This window comes from Calonectris borealis, chromosome 2, assembly GCF_964195595.1.
Source record: "Calonectris borealis chromosome 2, bCalBor7.hap1.2, whole genome shotgun sequence".
Taxonomy (NCBI): Eukaryota; Metazoa; Chordata; class Aves; order Procellariiformes; family Procellariidae; genus Calonectris; species Calonectris borealis.
The window spans coordinates 123190401-123212270 of NC_134313.1; positions in this window are offsets into that span (position 1 = coordinate 123190401).

Below are 21870 nucleotides of genomic sequence, written 5' to 3' on the forward strand. Positions count from 1 at the left end.
CTGTCATTTCTGCTTTTGTGCCTGACAAGTCTAACGCACTCGTGCAGAAATAGAAAAATATGGGGAGCTGCCCACATTTATTGAGAAAGAAAATGCCTTTTTTTTTTTTTTTTTAAAATGAGGGACCTGGGGGACATGTGGTTCAACTGATTAAAGCTATTTACACCCTGTACATTTTCCTGCCTCCACTGGCTGTCATACTGCAAAAATCTCTTTGAAGAGACTGTGTTTTGCTGTTTCTAGAGGACATGACATCAGATGCCACTCCTAAAATACACTGCTCTGCAAGGCAAGGTTTTTAATTAGACCAACTGGTATTGCTGAGAAAAAATAGGCAAGTTCTCAGAATTGCAAGGCTCCATTCAGGTTCTTCAGATACTATAGATACATCTAGCAGGGACAGCAGATATACAACAGAAGCAGAAAGGTTTAACTTCATTATTTTCAAGCACCCACTGCTTCACACTTTATGTGAGATTTCTTTAACAAAAGAAGGTGAAATTACTCTTACTTTGGACATGACAAAATATTAGTGTAAAAACTGATAATTGCTTCCTCTGATCTGATGTTGGTGCTGCTAGTTCTGTGGGAAGACACATAAAGGGCTGGAGTTATTTTAAAGTACACTACATTGGTTAACTCTGTTCCTGCTGAAAGTCATAGAGGGAGAATGAAACAGTATGCTGTGCCATGTACTGTCGCTCCTGAGACTGAAACTCTAGAGAGCAGGAGGTGGAGCTTTCTTGGCAGCTACCTCATATCTGCAGAAATCCCTTGTTGCAGGTGGTGAGAGGTGTGAAAACTATAGCTGCTTTCAAAGACAAGGTAACTGATTCTTTAATATGCCTGCAGCCTGTGTTAAAACAACAGCTGAAGGTGGAAGTGGAAGAGATGATAATGATAAAGTCAATAAATGAACCTCCCTCTCTGCCTTGGAAGTACAAAGGAAAATATATGAGGTGTAGTATATGAGGTGTATATGTCCTTATCTTACCAATAAACTTGATTAAATATTTATGGGATCGTAATAAACATAATATTATTAAGCAAGTAAAAGTACGGCTTTGTGATGTGTCCTGTATTGTGATATCTGAAAATTCAGTGTGTTAAGAAATGCTGCGGGATCTTTGACATTGTTTAGGGAACGTGAGTTTTCAATTACTTCAGTGCTTTAGTGAACTTCAGGTTCACGGTTTAAGTGCTATTATTGTATTTAAAAGCTTAGTAATCCAAAGGACAAAATTTGGCCCTCTACCACCAAACTGCAATATGGAGAATCTTCTCCAAGCTGTGACGCTTACCCTCTCCCCCAGCTTTTAAGTGTAGGGTAAATCTGCTTGGTATTTAAACACAGTGTAGGATTGGACTTGCACCTTGAGTTGCTACTTTCTCATTGGCAGCGGAAGAGGATCAGAATCAGTTGAAGATACGCTGATAACCATGTTAGGAGAAGACTGCAGTGTAGAATTAGGGGGGGGGGGGAGGAGGCAGGTGTAGGAGGACTTCGACCTTCCCGCCCTGCTTCCCCTCCTTCCCCCTCCCTGAAATGTCCTCTAGTGGGATACTTATTCCAGCCTCTGGTGTCATGACTCTGTGTCTTTTGCAGTTTTGATGTCCGTGTCCACTTCCATGCCTTTTCCATGTCTTCTTTCCTCGGCTCCAGTCAGATCAGGGGTGTATCTGTCCCTAAATAGAGTTCAATGTTTCCTCTGGATTACAGTGTACCTGTTTGTCTCTTGCTTGCACACTGTGATTAAACGATAAAGAAAAGTGAGGATATCATTCATTCAGCTGCAATAAGCTAACAGCCAGAACAAAAAAATTCCAACTCCAAGTCACTTGTTTAGTATCTAAATAGATAGGTATCAGCTGCCTCTATTTGGCTAATGCTTAACATAGACTTCTTTGGTCCTTTATGTTAGGAAAACAAAGGCATGTCATGTCACCATGCCTGTGTCACAGGGACACATTACCCCCACCTCAAAAAGAATTCTGCCCCGACCAGATACACACTTTCTGTTAATGATTTCAGTGCTGGCATGCAATATTCTTTCAGCCCATTTTAAGACTGAGTTAGAGGCATGTTTAGCTGTCCTGAGGAGCTGGGTCAAGACTTGTCAGGAGGATGAACAAAATGGAGCATCTGTGCCCTGCAAATAGAGTAATCTGCAATGGTAACAGGGGCCCTAAAGAGCTGTGCATGATGTTTTTGCTGCCGCTGGCAGGAGACATCACCTTCTGCCTCTTATTCTCTGATCCTTCCTTAAATGGCAGCAGAAAACAGGAGACAGCAGTTGGTGTTGGGACTTGTAAGGAGTGGGGCTGCGGTCGTTCTTGGGCTATATCTAGCATTCTAGGAAATTGCCTTCTGTTTGGGCTCAAAGCTGCACTCTTGATGTCAGTCTGAGATAAAGTACTTTTTTGCACAGTGGCCAGCTTCTCCATTATACTGATGCAAATATAGAGTAACTGCACAGAAGTTGATGAACTTATCCCAAATATATTTCCCTTGAGGTTTACACAACTGTTCTTCCACTGATGTTCTTCACAGCACCTTCTGATCTTCTGCATTTTGTGGCTGTGTTTGGGATATGTGCATCTACTGCTCCAGATCCTCATTTGGTATGAGTTGGATTAGCTCTTTATCTTTTATAGAGTTCCTCTGGCTTACAAGGGCTTCAAAATACAGGAAAAATACAGGAAAAGGAGGATATTAAAATCCAGTTCCTCCACCCGTTCTGATGAAAAAGCATTATTAAAAAACTGGATCTTAGTGTTGATGCAAAAAGAGATCGAATTGCAGATCCAACCTTCATCTGGAGTTTTGCTGGACTATAAAGCTCCCTCCTCTCAAATGTGAGCACTTTCCAGTTCCATGTGATTCACCTTTGTCATCATAAAATACGCGACTCAAGAGAAGCAAGACTGACATGGTGGAGTTGCAGGTTAAAATGCAGCTTGGAAGTTGTGTCTTAACAGATGATTACTATAATACCAGAACGAAGGGATTTAGCTGGCATTATTCCACACAGTGGTAGTGCTTATTTTGGTCTTAGGCCATCAGTGAGTCACAAACCTGAATTTTGTGCAGTGTAAAAGCCCTTTATTCTTTTTTCCCAAATTCCATGAATGAATTCAAGCAATCTTGGGTGTGATGGATGGCTGTATCACATAACCAGACTGCCACTGCAGGAAAGAGGTGAGGTTTGTAGCAAATTGCTAGGAGACAAAGATCTTTAGACCACTAACACTATCTAGTCATTTAGACTTACTAATGAGTTGTATGGGACTGACAGGATCATGTTGTTTTGACAGTGGGAGGTGAGATATTTCTCGTACTGGAGGAAAAGAACATTTTTTTCCAGCCAGCCATCATCACAGCTGTCTAGCTTGGGCATAAACCAGCAGTGTTTCATCCAGGTGCTGACATAAGTCCAAACAACAACCTCCCTGTGTGTAATCAAGCATCAAGCTATTGTCCTTGTGCACCTTAAAATACCTGAGGGGTTTGGGTTGCTGCTTTCTTTAAATTTTAATAATTATATTTAACTTTGAGGTAGGCTACAATAACTATGATTAAAGCAATTGTTCTGCTCAGCTGGAATGATTTCTGATCATGCCCTAGCACAATGCTGCAAGATTTGAAATGCAAATATGTGGGAGGGAAGAAATGTTCTTTCACTAACTTTTTTATTTCTATTGGAATAAAACAAAAAGTCCTTTATAAAAACCCAAACTGAGGTCAAATATAAGCCACCAATTTCTCGTAGATACTGGATCTTGCTGGTAATGAGCATCATCTACCTGTGTGGACAGTTTAGTTTTTGGTACTTAAATCCTGAATTAGGAGTGAACAATTAGTAAATTAGATGTTTGTTTCAGAACTATTATCCCCCTCTTCCCCCTTTCCATTTTGTTCCTGTTCTGTTATCATTCTTCAGTCTCTTTGGATTCTTGGATTTTTTTGGTTATTTTTGCTCTTATTCATTTTAACCAGTAAAGCATTTTATGCTAGGATATAGGCATACTTTCATGGCACATTTCAAATCTGTTTTGATCAAGTGTTTTCTTGAGAGGCTGGTGATTGATTTAAATATTGCCAGAAACATTTTCTGAATGAAACTGTCAGAACTGCTACAATGGAAGACTGTGTTTTTATGTCACTGCACTGTGTCTATTAATACTAACCAGGCTGCATGGTGGTATCACTTCAAAGCTCTCCTTGGCATTTCCAATGTGGCTTTTATCAGTGAAATTTTTATTGACTGTCAATATGGTTGTTAGAAGCAAACTGTATATTTTTGCTTTAAGTCATATATCCAGTTTCTCTCAAGTTAAATCAAACTAAAATAAGTATTGCATAGTAGGGTGATAGAAATTGAGATGTTCTGGAGACTTCCACTTAATTTAGAAGTGTCATTGAGCTTGTTCTGTCAGATACTCCAATCTGCCTCTACAAAGTACCTTGAAAAGATGTCTCATTTTCTTACCTACTATAATCCTGTGCTGTCCATGTTTGTCTTCACAGACACAGCCATATAAAGCACAAAAGGTGTAAAAGTGCCTTTTGCAGAAATATGGGACAAACTATCCAGAGGGCAATAGCTAAAATGATGAACAGACAAAATGGTACTGGCAGTTAACCTGTTATTTTGTTTTGGGATTTACTGAGTTGGTGGGAGGGAGACTAAGTTGTGTGTGGGAGTGGTAACAGCTTCAAGAACCCATTTTCATAGAAAAAGAAGTGCCAGTAGAAGGAAGATATGCTTAAAGTCATGCAGGGAATTGGCCAAGGCCTTTCTGAGCTGCTGCCGCTGCTGAGACAGATTAATGCTACCTTCAAATACTGATCATTCTTGGAAATAACCAAGCAACCCATTAATTAGCAGCATAGTTGATAATTATAATGTGGGTTTAGTTTTACAAAGTGTGGGTTTATAGGTTTGATTTATAACATGTTAGGCTTTCCAAGGAACTCGGGAAAGTGCTACGCTAAGTACAGGTAAGCCAGCCAAAGTACCTTGGATAACTGCAGTACAATCCGGGCTATTCTACCTGCATAACTGACTTGGTCTTCAGTAGAGGCTACATGCTTAGGCATGAGCACAAAATGCATAACCAAGATTAATGCTTCAGGAAACGGAGAAAAATGCTACCCAAAGGAATCCTGAGTTTAATAGATACATGATTAGGTTCATGTTCTGATTGACATCAGTAGATGCAAGGTGGTAGCCCACAAAATAAGCTTTCTTTTGGTTTACATTTCACCAAGAGTGACAGAATTGGTCAAGGTTCATCATGTGATTCTTCACATGTTTTCCACACACACTGAATAGTGAATAATTCATAATGTACTTTCAGTTAAACTGTGAATCTCTTCTGTTTGTTCAGCTCTAAATCAGAGCATTTTCTAAACTTAACTTAAAGCAAACAATGAGAAAAATGCCATAGCATGAAAGGAAAGTTTATTTTAGTGCAAACAAATAAAAACTGTATGCCTAAACCTACATAAGAACTAAGAAATAGTATAAGAGTTGGAAAAATATTTGCCTATATCTACAGGCACCTCAGAGAAATATTTTGCAAAGGCATATTGCCATCTAGTGTTAAACTCTCTTCTATCCGTTGTACTTTGGGCTAGTGTAGTTGCAATAGATTCCTGACAGACACTTTTGTGAGAATCGTTGGAAAACCGGTAATATATTGAGAAATGCAGAACAGCATCACTGCAACCAGACATCAAGAACACATGACTACATTTCCAAATTTAATGAAGATTAAGACCAATGATTTTCACTCCTATATTCAGGGTTGCTGGCAATATAAATTTACTTTCCAGAAGGAAAGAGTTTGTTAAAGTTGGTGTCCAGTTCTTCTTTCATCACTGTCAGAAGTGGTGAAAAAACAATGTACTGGTTTTTATATACTTATAGTATTAACTCTTAAATAATTTTCTCTTTGTATGTTTTCATTTGTGTTGTCATAGGAATTCAGCATCTTTCACAAGAAGTCAGCATCTTTGTAGAGACAGAGGCATCTGGATTAATTTTACAAAACGAGAGAATATGAATGGCCACAAAGATCAAGCTTAGTATGGTTTGATTTGTCTCTAAACTGTTAATAATATTCTATTGCAAATCTATATTTTACTGAATTCACTGTATTACAGACTCCAAGTTTTGATAATGACATAGTCAGTCTTGGATATTTTGGGAAAATTGCAAGTAAATGCAGTTTTGGAACTGATTTCTCTTTAAGAAAAAAGGAAAGGGAGAGATCCCCTTGGCAGATATCATTATGCATTTCTAATTGAGTTACCATCCATCTCCGAAACCATGAGACAGACACAACGTTCTGGGACTGACCTGTATTTTAAAGTGTCTCCAGATTTATTCTGTAAGTAAGTAACACTACTATGGAGTTACATTAGAGGAACATTGCATAAGGATGATACAAGTATTGCAATGTGATATCAGTGAATTTTGACTTGGCTGTTTTGTCCACTGGATAACTGAATTTCCCTTCTCTTTTCTTTAAACCGTGGGCAGATATTATTGCTACTTCTCTAACGAGCCATCATTTCTGCTCCCATAGTCCCTGAAAAGAATTTTTTTGTTGCTTTGTTTTCTCCTGTCTAACCTGTTCGCTATCGGTCAATCTTTCTAGTGAACAGGAAGCTCTGAATTGAGGTACAAGGATGCTGGAGGATTGTGTTGCCATGAGGTGTTAGAGAGCACAATATTCTCTTGGGATAGAAAATCAGAATTTTCCCGAGGCATGACTTGAAAAGAAACTAAAATGTCAGCCCATCCATATGACATACATTTACCCAGAGCATACCTTCTCTGATATCAATTAATCTTCTGGAGACATAGAATAGAAGGAACTGTGTGACACTTATTTCACGGTGTTCCCTATTCGCTCAGTAGTTTTAAGTGTGACTCCCCAAAACGTTACATAAACTCTCCTGGTTTATGTATTGTGTATACAATACAAGCCTGTTCGTGTAGTCTGGTTACACGTATTGAATATTCACTAAAACAAAACCACCATGAACTAGTGACCTCAGATCCTGCGGCCTCTTATGACATCTTAAACAAGGTTAAGACCGCCCCTAACGTGAGACCTCTTTGTTTATGCATAGAAGGATAAAAATCACCTACCAGAAGAGATTTGTAAGTGTATCACTGAGAATGTGTATTTTTCCCCTGCTTAAATACATAACAGAACAGAGAGAAGCAAAAGTAGTGAAGAAAATACAAAATGTATCAGGCACTGCTTATGAACATTGAAATCTCTTACCTTTGAATAAGCAAAACAAAAAGCATATTCCTGGTACACAATATCCTGGTACTTCTGCCTGTTCGTAAGACTTTGTAATTCCTAACCAGTCAGCTCTAATGAGACTCAAACATTATGTCTTGATGTACAGAAGAATGTGGGAGACCTGTGGCTTCTGTTATCAACTCTTATCAACTTCCTTTCAAAAATCAAGGGCAGCATTATAAACTCTTCATGCAAATACATTTTCCACCTCTGTTTTTCAAGAAAGAGGAATCCTCTTCACTATATTCTATCGTATTGAATAATTAAAAAAAAAAAAGTGAAAACCAAAACGAAATTCTATATATGAGATACAGTGAAAAGATCTTTCTAACTTTTTCAGAGTTCCTGAAACTTGAATGTTCATGTTCTCTGCCATTTAAGAGCTGAAAGATGTGGGGCTGTTTACACTAAAGAAGACATCACAATAGTCTTCACATATTTAAAGGCTTCTGCTAAGAGGAAAGTAATAATCATCCCCATGCTAGGCAAGAAAAAAAACATAGACTGGAATTGCAGAGAGGCAGATTGAGCTTAGACAGTAGCACAAACTAAAAATAAGGAGAGTGAAGCACTGCCTATGGAGACTGTGAAATTTCCATCACTGAAGATGTTTAGAAGTGAGTTACATGAATCTCCGCTATAGGAATATAGTTATATACCTGCTGTGTGGAATTGGGAATAGAATAGATGATCTCTTGGTGTCCCTTTCACTCCCATTTTTCATCAATTTTATGATTCCACAACACGAATGTCTTGGGATGTACTATTTACTAATAATTAGTTTGAGGGACCTGATATTCTTTTGGGACTGAAAATTCTAGCAATTAAAAACTTGATATTGGGTCTGGATAGCAGAAAATAGTTGTATCCTCCTGTCCTTAGAGACAACTTTAAAGCACCATCTCCTGGGTGCTTTTAATTTCTATGCATTGCGCAGTAATGGCTTCTAATTAATGAAGTTCAGTTTAAAAAATGGAGTTCATTTTCACCCGTTTGATATTTACCTCCATTCTGCAATAGTACTGTTGAATAATTGAAGCTAATGAGTTAGTTGAAGGCAGTGAGACCAAATTCAAAGTATCAAGCCCAGTAACTAGCCCCTCCCCCTGATGCACACAGGTAAGAGAGTACATTCCCTGCCAACATGTTTTTTGAGTTGTATTAATGAAGCACATCCTGGATGTTTCTGTGGAAATTAACTTTGTCCTCAAATCCCATGTCAATTCCCCTTATTGGGATTTTACCAAACGCTCCAAATCCTTTCCATAACCAAGGCTTCTGCAGTCAAAGTGTAAAAGATGGCAGCATGACAGGAAAACATCTAGATAGTTGAAGATCAGCTGTCACATGGAATGGAGGGGCATTAACTCCACACTATGCACAAAGGCATGACTATCTCTGTTGCCTATTAGCTGTTGATTTTGGAACTCTCAGGCTTGTAGAAGAACAGATACTTAGCCTCCTCAACCAGAAAATGTCAGGAGACTGAATGAACTGTCTGTGGAGTGATCTGTAGTATTCTGGAGAAATTATTTTTGTGGGTGAAGCCCTGAAATGAGTTGCAAAACACCCAGATTCCGTTTAAGACCACGCTTGATTTCCTGCGTGACTTCCTATATGAACTTTAGGGTATATCTGAAAATTGCAGTGCAATGCAGAGATAAGGAATTAGCACTGATCTAGCTATTCCATATACCAGAAACAGTACAGCTATAAGACCACTGTGCTGTTATAAACTGCACCCAGCAGCGTTCATTGTAGCACCCTGCGATTGCAGTGCAGAGCCTGCTCTGGTGACACGGAGCTAAGTGTTACCGAGAAGCCAATGAATAAGCTGGGTTGGGGTTCTGTGATACTGTGACTGAAATCCCTCCAGGATCCATCCTCCCTGGCTTGTTACTGTTAAAGTTTCAGCGTGGGTATACCTTTTTCTGTCTGTGAAGGTGTCCTGGTTTCGGCTGCGATAGAGTTAATTTGCTTCCTAGTAGGTGGTATAGTGCTGTGTTTTGTCGTGATTAAAGCACAAAAGAAGGTCTGTTGCTACTGGTGAGATAATTCATTTAGTAGAAGAGCAATAGGAAACGTACTTGCTCCATTTTCTAGTTCTTTGCCCTGATCATTATTCCTTGCATTTTAACCCAATATTAAACTTTCCTATAAATACCACCTTTTTTTTTTTAAGCTCAAAATGGAGACTTTGCTGAATAGGATTTCTACAGTACTGTTCAAGAAGCATTCTCTCCTTTAGATGTCCGGAGCATAAGTTGATCACCAGTTCAGACCATAAAAAAATGTGTCGCCATGGTACACTGTTGTATGATTAGAGGCTCCTACTTGAATTTTATATCAACTTTTTTTCATTTTAAACCATTTTAGTTTTTGTGGCTGACTACTACCAGGCAATGCTGAATTTTAAGTTATCTGATGCTGCTCTTCACTGCCAAGGTCTTTCTGCTGGGAGAATGATTTTTGCTTCTGTTCACGTGGGTAACACTCGTATTAGCACTGCATGTAAGACGGCACTGTTACAACAGCCATTGGACTGGTTTGAATGAAACATCATATTTAAAGTCCCTGTGATACTTATGCAGCAAATTAAAATTTGAGTTAGTATAAAGATCTTAAGCATAAAAACAACCTTCCTAAGAAAGTGTTCACGAATGGGTAGTTTTAAGGCCGCGTAAAGAATCACTGGCAAAGGTATTGGCAAAGGGTGATTTTAATAGAAATTTATAGAAATGTGACTTAACAGAAATTGATGGCAAGGTTCACTCTATTACTTATTACATGGATTAAGGATACACAGGGGAAAATCGTATCAGAACTGTGCTGGAGTGATTTGTACAGAGATGGAATGCACCACCACAGAAAGGTAGGATGCTTCAACTGTATTTAAAAAAAAAAACACCACAAAACAAGTCTCATCTCAATAAAAGCTGACCTAACCTTCTTCCCAGTTCAGGAGTCACATGTGAATCCACAGATGTGTGGATACATGGTCCTGAAAGTGTTCTTTGTCTCTACTGCCTTTATGTGTAAACATTTCTTCACCTTCCCTAGTGACACATATTTCAAGGACAGACACTACTGTGTAGGTAGTGGAGTTCATATCTGCAATGCCTTTTACCACTTATACACAGATAATCAAAATCTGCCGCCTATACGTCCTTATACTTGCCTTCTCAAAAAAGCGGAAAACCCTTTGGATTTCAAGTGCGCAGACTTCAGGCTGAGAAGCAGTTCAACCTTTGGCTTCTTTCCAAGAGTACTGCCTGGAAAGCAACACTTAGAGGCTTGTGTTCCCTAAGACTGGAGATGGCCAAACTTTCAGTCCCTATGAGCCACAGACTGAGATTTTCCTGTGGCAAAGAGCCACAAGATGCATATCTCAGAGACTTGAGAGCTCTGGGAGAGTTTCCGAGGGAAGAGACAACAGCTCCTCACTTAGGATCACCCACTTTGCTGTGGGAAGAAGTAAACGGAACTTGCAGCTGGAAGGCGTGCTTTTTCAGCACTCTGTGCCAGAAGCTCATGCTGGTTTGTTTCTTCACATACTCGGGGATTTGGATAAACTTTCACCCTTTGTGCTCATTGCTGCTGATTAAAGGATGAAGTTCTGGCCTGGGACCCTTTTTTGCTAATAAATATATTGATTCCTAAAAAGAAAAAAGAAGTTCTCTGATCCTGAGGAACAAAAAAATTTCCTTCATGTGAACACAGTCCGGCTGCATGAAGAAATGTCAGTCACATCAACAGTGTGAAAGTACCTTGGAAACTGTGACATATCCAACTGTGAAGCTGTGGGGGAAACTGTAACATCTCCTGCTCAAGGGAGAAAGGCAGTTAAAGAAATGGCTATTATAATAGCCAAGGATTTAAGCAAAGGAAAGGTCCTTTCAAACACTTGGTCTTCATAACACTTTGGCCCGATGAATGGCTGAGAGTGTATATTGGATAGACTGGCTCAATAAAATGGAAATCATAACAGCTGTTTAACAAAATACCGCGTTCCCATAACTCCATTTTCATGGGAAGAACTCCAGTTAAATGGTAAAAAATCAGAGCCCTTGAAGTATGGATATCTATAAACTATCCATTTTTCTGTGCATACAGCTATAAAGTAGGGTTGGAGGGCCAAACTGGGCATGTGAGATTTGTATGCTATAAAATTGCTGCATAGAGGTAGTTTGTGCAGTGCTTGAGATGTTCCTCTTTATTTTATTCTAGGAATCATTAACAAAAGCTAGATGAGAGTGAAACTCACGAATCAACTGTTCCCTCTTACAGTTCGTCTGATCTCTGCTACTAATTTTTTCTCTAATTTTGAAGTAGTGTTAGATGCATCTGGCAAAACTAGTCTGACAGTGTTTTCTATTTACAGCAGGTAGTAAAGGTGTTTCTTTTCCGAGGCATATCTGTACTGGTTTTGGCTGGTATGTTGCCTGTGACAGCAATCTTGCCTGGAAAAACTGAGGACCTTTTTTGGAAAACTAATACAGGATGCAATGGAGGAAGAAAAATATTTGCTGTAGGCAAACAGTGCATTTGTCGTACTGTGCTTCTGTATTAGTGTTTGTTTCTAATCACATCTGTGACTCAGCTGTAATGTCTATATACACATGCTTGTGCATGGCCCCCCCCCCCCACATGCATTCAAACCACTGGTCTCCGAAAGTCCCAGTGACCTGCCTTGCGAGAAATTATAAATCGTTTTGCTGTGATGTATAGAAACATTTGATGCTCGCTTGCTTCAGACTCTGACATCTCTGATCTGTAAAACATGTTTCTTTCCGCTGGGTTTCTCACTCAGGGAACATGAGACTGCTTTTAATGTTCTTTTGCTGGGTAAACAGAGGCAGCTCAGATCTGTGCTGTTCTCGAACTTCAGTGAAAGTGACGCTGTGGAATATCAAACATCAATCTTCTCTCTTTCTGATTATTACTTTGTGCAATACAAAAATTAATATTCACCTTGTGTCTTTTGTAAGAATCACAAGTTAATTAGCCAATGCATAATTCAGTGAGTTAATTTTCAAGTTCTGAAGAACATGTGTTTTCTGCTGTAGTGTCTTAGAGGTACATTTAGGCTGAGAATATCTTCACTGGGCTCGTACAAATATGAAAGTAGCTGTATTTCCTGCCCTAAAGAGCAAGCAAAAGCAATCTGTTAACAAAAAGATCTAGTCTAGTTCATCTGACTTTCCCCTTTCGGTCTTTTATGCTCTACAGCATTAAACTACATGTAGTTGTCACCTCTTTGCAATATTACAAGAATAATATTGTACAGTTGATAAACTGTTCATGTTTTTAGAATTATTTCTCATGGTGAACATTTAAATAATAAGAAGAAAAGCAAGCAAGCATAGATTTCCTGTCAGTGTTTCAATTATGAAATATTCTGTACTAGATTATAAAAGATTACATATCGACCTCAGTGATTTAAGTAATTTGGCTAAATTATATAGTGTACTAATATTTGATCCAAGCAGTCATCTTCTTTTCATAATTTTTAAAGATGCATACATTGGGGTTTCAGTTTTGTCCATAATTTATGCTGCATATAAATTATGAGGGATACCCTAAGAGGCTTTCTTCTTTTGAGCTTGCCAGCATAAAAAAGAAGTATGTCTAGCTTAAACTTGAAAAGGACAGCAGAAATGCATACTTGCAGTATTATACATAACAGTGATGATTTGATTGAATAGTTTCATTCTTACATGGAGCTGCAGCACATCAATTGTATTACAGTGAAGGAAATGGAAATGACTGGTCTGAGACAAATAATAAGGGAGGAGACAGTGAAGAAGTACATTTTCTAGTAGCTAGCGCAGTAGTTGGATGGAAGACGGTTATGAGGATGACCTATTTTGATCTTCTGCTGCGTGCCAGATTGAAAAGTCCATGCGTCAATAATATTTTTGAAACTGCTTTATGTTGGTCCTATAATTGAACAAGTGTTGCTTCACTAACTTATTTCTTTTCTTTTCAAGGATAGTGTCCTTCCTGACCACGGCAGAGTATCTGTGACAGGTCCTAGCACCATAGAAATTGCTGTTGTAGGCTGTTCTGCAATAAGAGCAGACTTCCACATGGCCAGCTATTCAGCCCTCCTTCTTTTCACAAAAAACAGCAAGAATGAGAAGAAACAAATATCTCTGAAGTGCTGGCCCTTTCTGAAGTCCTCACAATTGAAACCTTTGTGATTCCACACAGTATGTGACCCCTTTTCCCCATGTCGAATGGGACCCATCCAACAATCTGATCTTGTTCACAGCAGCTCTGTAGTAATTTTCAGCTTCTTGTAGTCTATTTTGTGTTAGTACAATGCACATCTCAAAGCACCAGCTCGACCTGTGATTGCTTTTCAGACAAGATGTATGTTCTATCAACAAGAAAGGAGTGGTTTCCAGAAGGTAAACAACATCAGTGGTTGTCTGCTAGACACTTACATGGGCCTTTTATCCACACCAAGACCTATGCACTTTTCGCATCAGCTCTGGTTTGTGACTTGAAGTAATAAACCTATGTTTGTGTAACTAAACTAACACAACACTAAGTAAAACATCCAAGCCATTGTTCCTTGAACTACCCCTCTTTTGAAATCCATTTAATACAAAATGACCCCCCTCCGCAGCTATTGTGTTGCTAACTTTCCATTACATACTCTGAAAGATGTAGCTGCCTGTACAGTAACTCTGCAAGCCAGTGTGGTCTGAGGAGAATGTGAGGATGAGGAAGTTACTTTAGTACAACTCAGTAGCATTGCCTGGCCAGTTTCTGATTTTCTGGTGAAAAAAAAAAACAAACCCAACATTTAAGAGCAGGTCTTCTCTTCTTCCGTCTTCCTCCTCTTGGCATGCTCTGTGTTTTGCAATTTATTGCAATGACATTTCTGGTTCTTGCCTTCAGTTTCACACTGATGGACTCAACAGGCCAGGTTTTTGCATGAGATGAAGCTAAGCAATTTCCAACCACTGCACTGAACTACAACAGACATTGTGCCTTCGTTCTTTCTCAGCCTTGGAATATAGACTCTCATATCATGTCACCTCTGTGGATATATCTGGTCAGCAGTATTGGTTGATAACTTGACGGCAGAGACAACGGATGCATAGCATTTTGGCGTTTTCAGGCAATGTTTGAGGAGAACCCAGAGAAAGCTGAGGGAGTTTTTATTGTTAATCTCCAAATAGGGACAGAATTACTCAGGAAAACTCAGCCAAAATAATGATGGATCCTGCTTTTTGCAGATCTTAGCAAAAGGTATGAAATGAAGTTATCCAGACAAATAATTAAGTACAACAGCCAGAAAAGATGGCCTCCATCACAAACCACAGTCTTTTTTAAAAGTATAGCAGGACAGTCAACACTTTTGGCCAAAGTGTCAAGAAAAAAAGTATTCAGTGACTGTAAATGAGATAAGATGGTACAGAGTTGTCTGCTTCAACCTCAAAATCCTTGCCCCTAACTAATATTGAGTTTCTCTCCCTGTGTAAGTACAGCTTTAAGGGCTGTTGCTGGGTGCTTGCTTATTTCTTTGTGTTCGGAAAAGATACTGCAGTGCTTCCTAGCTCATGTTTGGCTGCCATTTGGAAATATCTCTGCTTCACTGAGCTATTTTATCTGTATTCATCATTGTTTCAAAGTCTTTTTTCTCTTTGTTTATTGATCCTATTAGCATATTTTTACGGCTGAAAACCATCAAACAATTACTGTGTGGAGTTCAGGGTATGATTACTATGCTTTAGAACTGGTCTCTTTCCTTACTGAATTGTAATACACTATTTGTCCTTGGTTTTGAAGCATTAGCCAACTGGTAATTTGGCAGTCCCTGTACTGCATTTCTAATTGGGTGATAGTGTAATGGACACGTAGCTGGTTTGTATGGCCACTGATACGATTTTCAAGCTTCCCAACAGCTCCTGACTCAAACTTTTTCTCTTGAGAGGGGAAAGAATTAATCTAAATTGTGAGTAAATACAATTTTCATTAAACAAATAAGAGGTTGGTCCTCCCCCTCATACACCTGTGAATAGAAACCTGGGAAGGGCTGTAACTGCAGCACTTCTGTAACATTCCCATATGAGATTCTGAAACACTTTTCAACTGGTAATCACATCAGGATTGTCACATTCCCATCACACATGCATCAGTTCCAGTTTACTCGCAAGGAAATCAAGGCGAGAGAAGAGGTGACTTGTTCATGGATTCCCAGGAGACAAATAAAAAAGGTGGGATTTCAAAGCCAGATGTGTTGGCTCTCAGTCCTCTCCAATCGCAAAAGCTGTGTTGTGGAAGCTAGTCTACTTTTTCTACTACTTTTTTCCCTTTTAAAGCTACCCATACATTTACTTGCTGGGAATATGACTTCTGTTCAGTCCTTTGATGACTGATCCTGCACCAAACAGAGGCCAAAAAGTTTAACAATATTTTAATAATGAGATATGTCAACTGTTTTATGGTTATAGAATAATACTCTGGATGGGTGACTCATGATTACCTCTTGTCCATCCTATATTTTTTAGATTGGTTACATTGACTGTCACACTAAGTGATTGGATTAGCTTGTACCAATTAAACACTGTTACAATGTTAGTTTCATCCTACTGAGCAGTTCCTCTGAAATTGTTAGAAGCCACTGCAAAATTAGTAAAGCTGAAACTGAGTCAGGAATTCACATTCATTTATTATAAATCTGCACAAATGCAGAATAACAGCCTGGAGCTGGCCTTGCCTTGCTTTCTGGGTCCATATTTTCAGTTTTACTTATCCTTTGGCAGAACAAGGTGACCTACTGTCAATAAATATTCTATGGGGAAAATCTGAAAAACTGGTTTTTACATCTCATATTGCCTACTTTACATATAAGTTTTACCAAGCATTCCTTATTCATAATTGGATAAACAATGAGATATCTAGTTTGTATTAAGCTTTCTGAATCTCTTATTTATATTTATTTCAAAATTACATCTTAACAGAAACCGACCATGGTCATGCCTGGCTTAGGTGAACAAATGCGTCTATCATCATAGCCACAATTCATTCTTTTACCTCATGGAGAACAGTTCCGAATTTAATGAGCCTCTCAGAGATCTGATTTTCACCACTCTGTCTTGCTAAAAACTCTAATCTGACCAATGGTTGTTTATAAAGCGGCAGAGGATGTTTCTGTTTTATCTGATCTTGTGGGGTTTCTGTTTGTTGTTTTCTCTTTTACATACGTATCTCCACGCTGCTCAAGGCATAGCTCTTTTGTCCTCTTTTCGTATGGTTGAAGTACACCTAGACCGACTGTCTGTGCACTGCATAGGAGATCCACTAATCATGCTTTTGCAGAAGTTGTATGTGGAGCTCCCCTCATCTCCTCTCACTTTTTTCAAAGACTTTATACTTTTCAGCTCTATATGACATGTATTTCCTATCTGCCTTTTTAAAATATGCCTTCTTACTTCTACATCCTGTATTTCTTTCATTTGTTTTCTTATGTTCTGTTCAGTAGGAGATATTTCATAAATATTACAGAGAGTGAAGTACACTGGATGAATATCTAGTAGTGACATGCATTATTGTGAAACGATATGTGTCAAAAATCAGGAAGCAAACTCCACAATCACAGCTATATTAACAAAAGTTTTCTCAAGACTAGTAACAAGTTTTGCTAGTCTAGTCTTGAGTCATCGCTATATGACTGTACAACATGTTGTTTGCTGTTATAATTGCTTTTTGTGTTATTGCAATGAGTTTCACATTGGAAGGGATGATGTTATGGAAACGATTATTGCTGTTTGTGGATGAATTATGGAGTATAAAATCAAGGTATAATGAAAAACCGGACATGGGGAAAGACTGGGATTATGTAAGAGAGAAAGACACTAAGGAAAGACAATGACAAAAGTACTAATACTGACGGGAGTTTGTTTATTTCTACTAAGCATAGAAAACTTGTGGAAAACACTGTTGCCAAAAAGTATCCCCAAAAAGTCGGAAAAGGATACAGAATTAATATTGATTATTGGAAAATCCTCATTTACATGAAATAGAATAAAATTATACATACATGAAAACTCTTAAGCATCGGGTTACAACTAAATTGAAAAGAAATAGAAAGAACTTTTAACAGTGGCCAGGCTGTTTCCAAATTATCCTTCTTTTCTTCCATATTTTCCCCAGAGGACCTACTTCCCTTCAAGGGTTCTTGACTAGACAGACAGCTAGTTTTTTGTGTAGTTGTTTTGGAATAATTGATCCTGTGTCTTGGCCAGTTTACTATTCACCAAAAATGTCAGTGCCAACATGTATTGGTGTCTCCATCTTCTAATGCTTTATAGTATGAGTTTAAAAAAAATGCCCATTTCTGCAAGCAGCTTTATTTTGGATGTTTGAAAGCTTTCATTTTTTCTTTTCATACTTATGGATTTTGTAATCTCCACTGAAATATAGTTACTAATGGCAAGACCTAAAGAGGTCATTGACTGCTTAGGTTCAATAACATTCACAGTAGCAAGCCTCTGCTCATAATTTTTACCAAAAAAACCCCACCAAAACCCATCAAGAAGGAAATGCCTAATAGAGGAAAAGGGAGAGAAAGATTAGTGGCATTAACAACTGAGAATGTATTAAGTATTTATGGATGACATTTGTGCTCTCCTAATTAAGTAAGAGTTTTGCTTGCTCTGTCAGCACTCATTCAGAAATACACTGGTTTACCACACTGAGTCATCCTAAGACACACAAGCCAGGAAAATGGATCATCTTGATGCTGAGAAGGCCTATTTCACATGGCTATAGTATCCTAACTGGCGACACTCACAGAAAATGAAGCAACTCTTTTGTACCATCAATTAACCCTTCCTCTTTTTACGTAGAGGTGCAGTTTGTCCCATCATCTATTATGAATACATCTAAGGATATATATCTTCCAGTTTATATTGTAAAAGGTTTTCCTATTGTCAGCAAGATTTGAAAAGTTTTCCCTAACTTTGCCATGAGGAAGAATTCTTCCTTCTCCCCTCCTGCTTCACTGCTAAGGCGAGAGCTTTCCAGGAAATGGAAGCCAAGAAACATCATGTGGGATTCCGGACTGAGATATTTAGTTTCTTTAAGTCAGCTGGCCCAGACCTCTGACAGGTACTGGTGGAAGTCTTGAGGAAGTCCTTTTGCAGAGCAGGACTCTGGAACACCAGGTTTTGAGATAGATTTTAATCCAAGATCAGAAATTCTGCAGTTCTCACCAAGGTTCCCAAACTTGCTGCAGCAGAGATGAGGTGCTGCCCCCCTTGAAATTGAAGCTTCTAGGGCTTTCAGAAACAGTACTCTGGCAGGACTCAGTACTCCGGCATTTCCAAGGCTAGGTCATTCTCTCTTATGGTATGTGCCAGGTCAGTCACTATGAAGCCCATTGCATAGTCATGAAGCCAGGGAATCCCACTTTTGGTTTGCTTAAAGTCCTCTGAATCCAAGATACCCTGGCAAAACACTGCAGTATCACCCAAGCAGCATTTTTAAAAAGCGAAATTCTATTTCACGCACAAAAAAGTAACAATAATAACAACAACAACAATACAACCTACTAGTTCTATTGTGGAGCGGACTCCTGGTAACAAATGATGAAGGTCCCAATACTTCTGACAGTATTAAGGGTGGTAGAGTGACGAGAAAGATAAGGAGGGTGTGGGGTGACCAGTCCTGCTTTTTTTGCAAAGAACTAGAATGCAAGATATATTTCCAACACTTGATCTATATCTTCCCTTTTGGGATAACATACAGTGTTTTCCATACAGATCTTTTCTGGTTGAATTCTAGCATCCTCTGTCATCCCAGAATCTCTATACATAGGATGTGCGTGTATAATTTCACAACCATTTTTAATGCCAAAATCTGGCCAGATGAGTTCAGTGAAGGAACATGTGTTTTTAGTCTGTCTGAATTTGGCTCATAACACATTACAGTAATGTCTCTTAAAGAAATAGCTGGTGGAAGACTCCAATTCTTTGTTCTGCTTTGCTGCTGTTCTACTTTCTGACATTAAATTACTCAGGCAAGATGTTTCATTTGAATATCTATGGTATAAATTACCAGTGTTCTTCCCTAGCATTTGCTTGACAAATTAATTACCAATACAGTTTTGTGCAGCCTGTGCATTTGCAAAGCTGTGTAAGGTGGCAGCTGAGGGTTCGGCTTGTGTAAATTAATTATAGGTGCAATTGATCTTGTGTGAAAGTGGTTGTGGCACATATAAGATTAAGAGCCATTGTGTTAGGCTGTCACTATGAAGCACCTGCTCTTTGTATTTCTGATTCAGTCAGTGTAATGAGCAGGATTGTATCTAATAAGAGAGTGTGATATCTTACTCTGGGAAGCAGAAGAGCGAGAGGAGGGAGGTAATATGGGAAGAGATTGTACCTCAGGTGCCTCCATTACCTGATGCAGATGTGTAGAGGGGGCTATGATCCAGCTTTATTCCCATAGGGTGTTGGGTTAAATGGCATTCTGGAGATGTTAAGACTGGCCTAACTCAGCTGCTGTGGGGGATGGCAGTGCTACATGGAGTTATGATAACTTCCCACTTGTGGGTGACATGCACCAGTGGTGATACTCATGAAGCCTACTTAGCTCTCCTGATACGTCTGCCATGTAGGAAGGAGTCTTTTGGTCAACGAAAATCAGGCAAAGAGAGGACACAGTGTAGCTCAACATATGCCTCAGTTCAGAAAGACATCTACTTAGCAACATTCACCATCAGATTATGCAGATACTTCATTACTTTGCTGAATTAGGACTATCATTTGTCTACTTGTTTGTCAAAAAAAAAGTTTGGAAATTGTTACATATATAGTTTGCCTGCTGTTCTGTTTTTTAGCTTGCGCTGGGGGAAAAGTTTTCAAGGATGCTTTTTTTTTCTGCAGGTTTCATCATCTCCTTCTGCTTATTCCTCAACTGAAAGAATAATCTATGAAATCAATTGGTTGCTGCAGGGATGATTATGCACCTTGGGATGATTATGATTTCAGGTAGGGAATAAATGAAAGGATCAGACACTTCTGGAAGAATAAATCGCTTGTAAAATTTCAGATGTCCTTGGCAAAAATACATATATAGTGCCTTAAAAATTTTCTTTCTTAGTGTAGCAGTGCCTTCTAAGTGTTACCTGGGGCAGAATTACAAATACAGACATCAAAATTATGGCATGCATAAGCTTTTACAGTGAGACCTGAAGTGCTGAACACTGCTGAGGCAAAGTGCCAGTGGCATGCTGTGGGGGTGATGCTTTATGGAAAAGTTTGGAAAATTCTCTAGGCTGGATGAAATTTCTAGCTACATCAGCATAAATTGGAGTAAGTTTCCCGAAGACAGTGGCAAGGGTGGCTCATTGATGGTGAGATGTGAAGTGAGAAGCTCATCTTTCATGTATAAAGAACTCTGCACAGTTTTTCTCATTCTTTCTTCTTAGTCTGAGGAAATTCTCTTCTCACTTCAGGCATTTTTCTTCTCTCTACACCTTCCTTCTGGCTTCCTTTTTCCAGTCAAATGAGCATGACCCCAATTTGACAAGTCTGAAAGTGTTTCTAGATCTGTAGTGGGGGGCTCATGTTAGTGAAGCTGCAGAGAATTGCCAGGGCTGCAAGTAACTTCTTGAGGCTTCTAGTCCAAACCCCTGCTCAAAACCGGTTCAATCCCACAACCTCTCTGGGCTAGTGCTTGACCACTCTGACAGTAAAATTTTTTTCTAATGGAAGTTTCCTAAGTTCTAGCTTGTGGTTATTGCCTCTCCTCCACCCACTGTGTAACTGAAGAGTCTGACCTTCTTCTCTATACCCTCCCACCAGGCAGTTGTAGTCAGCAACAAGGTCTCCCTGAGCCTTCTCTTCTTAAGGCTGGACAAATCAGGCTCCTGTCTGATATCAGATGTCCATTCCACCTACCCCAGTCCTGCCCAGGACTCCTCCCGTTAGAGATTACAATTAACTGATGCTAAAAATACTGTGTGAACACTAGCAGTCTTTGTCTGTTTCAAAGAGTGAGCCTAAAGATGAGAAACTTCATATTGTATTAATAATCTCTGTTGGCTATTGTATTAGGACCCTACCTTCTTGGAGTAAATAGAAATTTTCCATCGACTTCAGACTATTTCCATTCAATACTATAGAAAGCAGCTAGAATTTTGCTGCTGAATTTGTTGGGTCTAGGATTAAACATTTATACTGCAGAAAGCTGATCTGAATGTGTTTGTTTCGGAGATTACTGAAGGGCTACCAAAGGGCAGCCTGAACTGCTATGGGGCTGTACAGAGAATTGAGTAATATTTAACAACAACAAATGAAGTTATGATGGTAGTGGGGAAAAAAAAAAACCGAGAGGATAAATGTACTGGTTCTCAGAAATTCACCAGAAAACTAAAGAAGAATCATGGAACGATTCCAGGCACCTCAGACAAACGTGAGCATACACAGTGCCTAGCTTTTCCTACTAGAGCTTTTTCATTTAATACGTCCTTTATACCAGTGCTTTAGAATTAATTCATATTCCACAGGGTCAAACATCAAC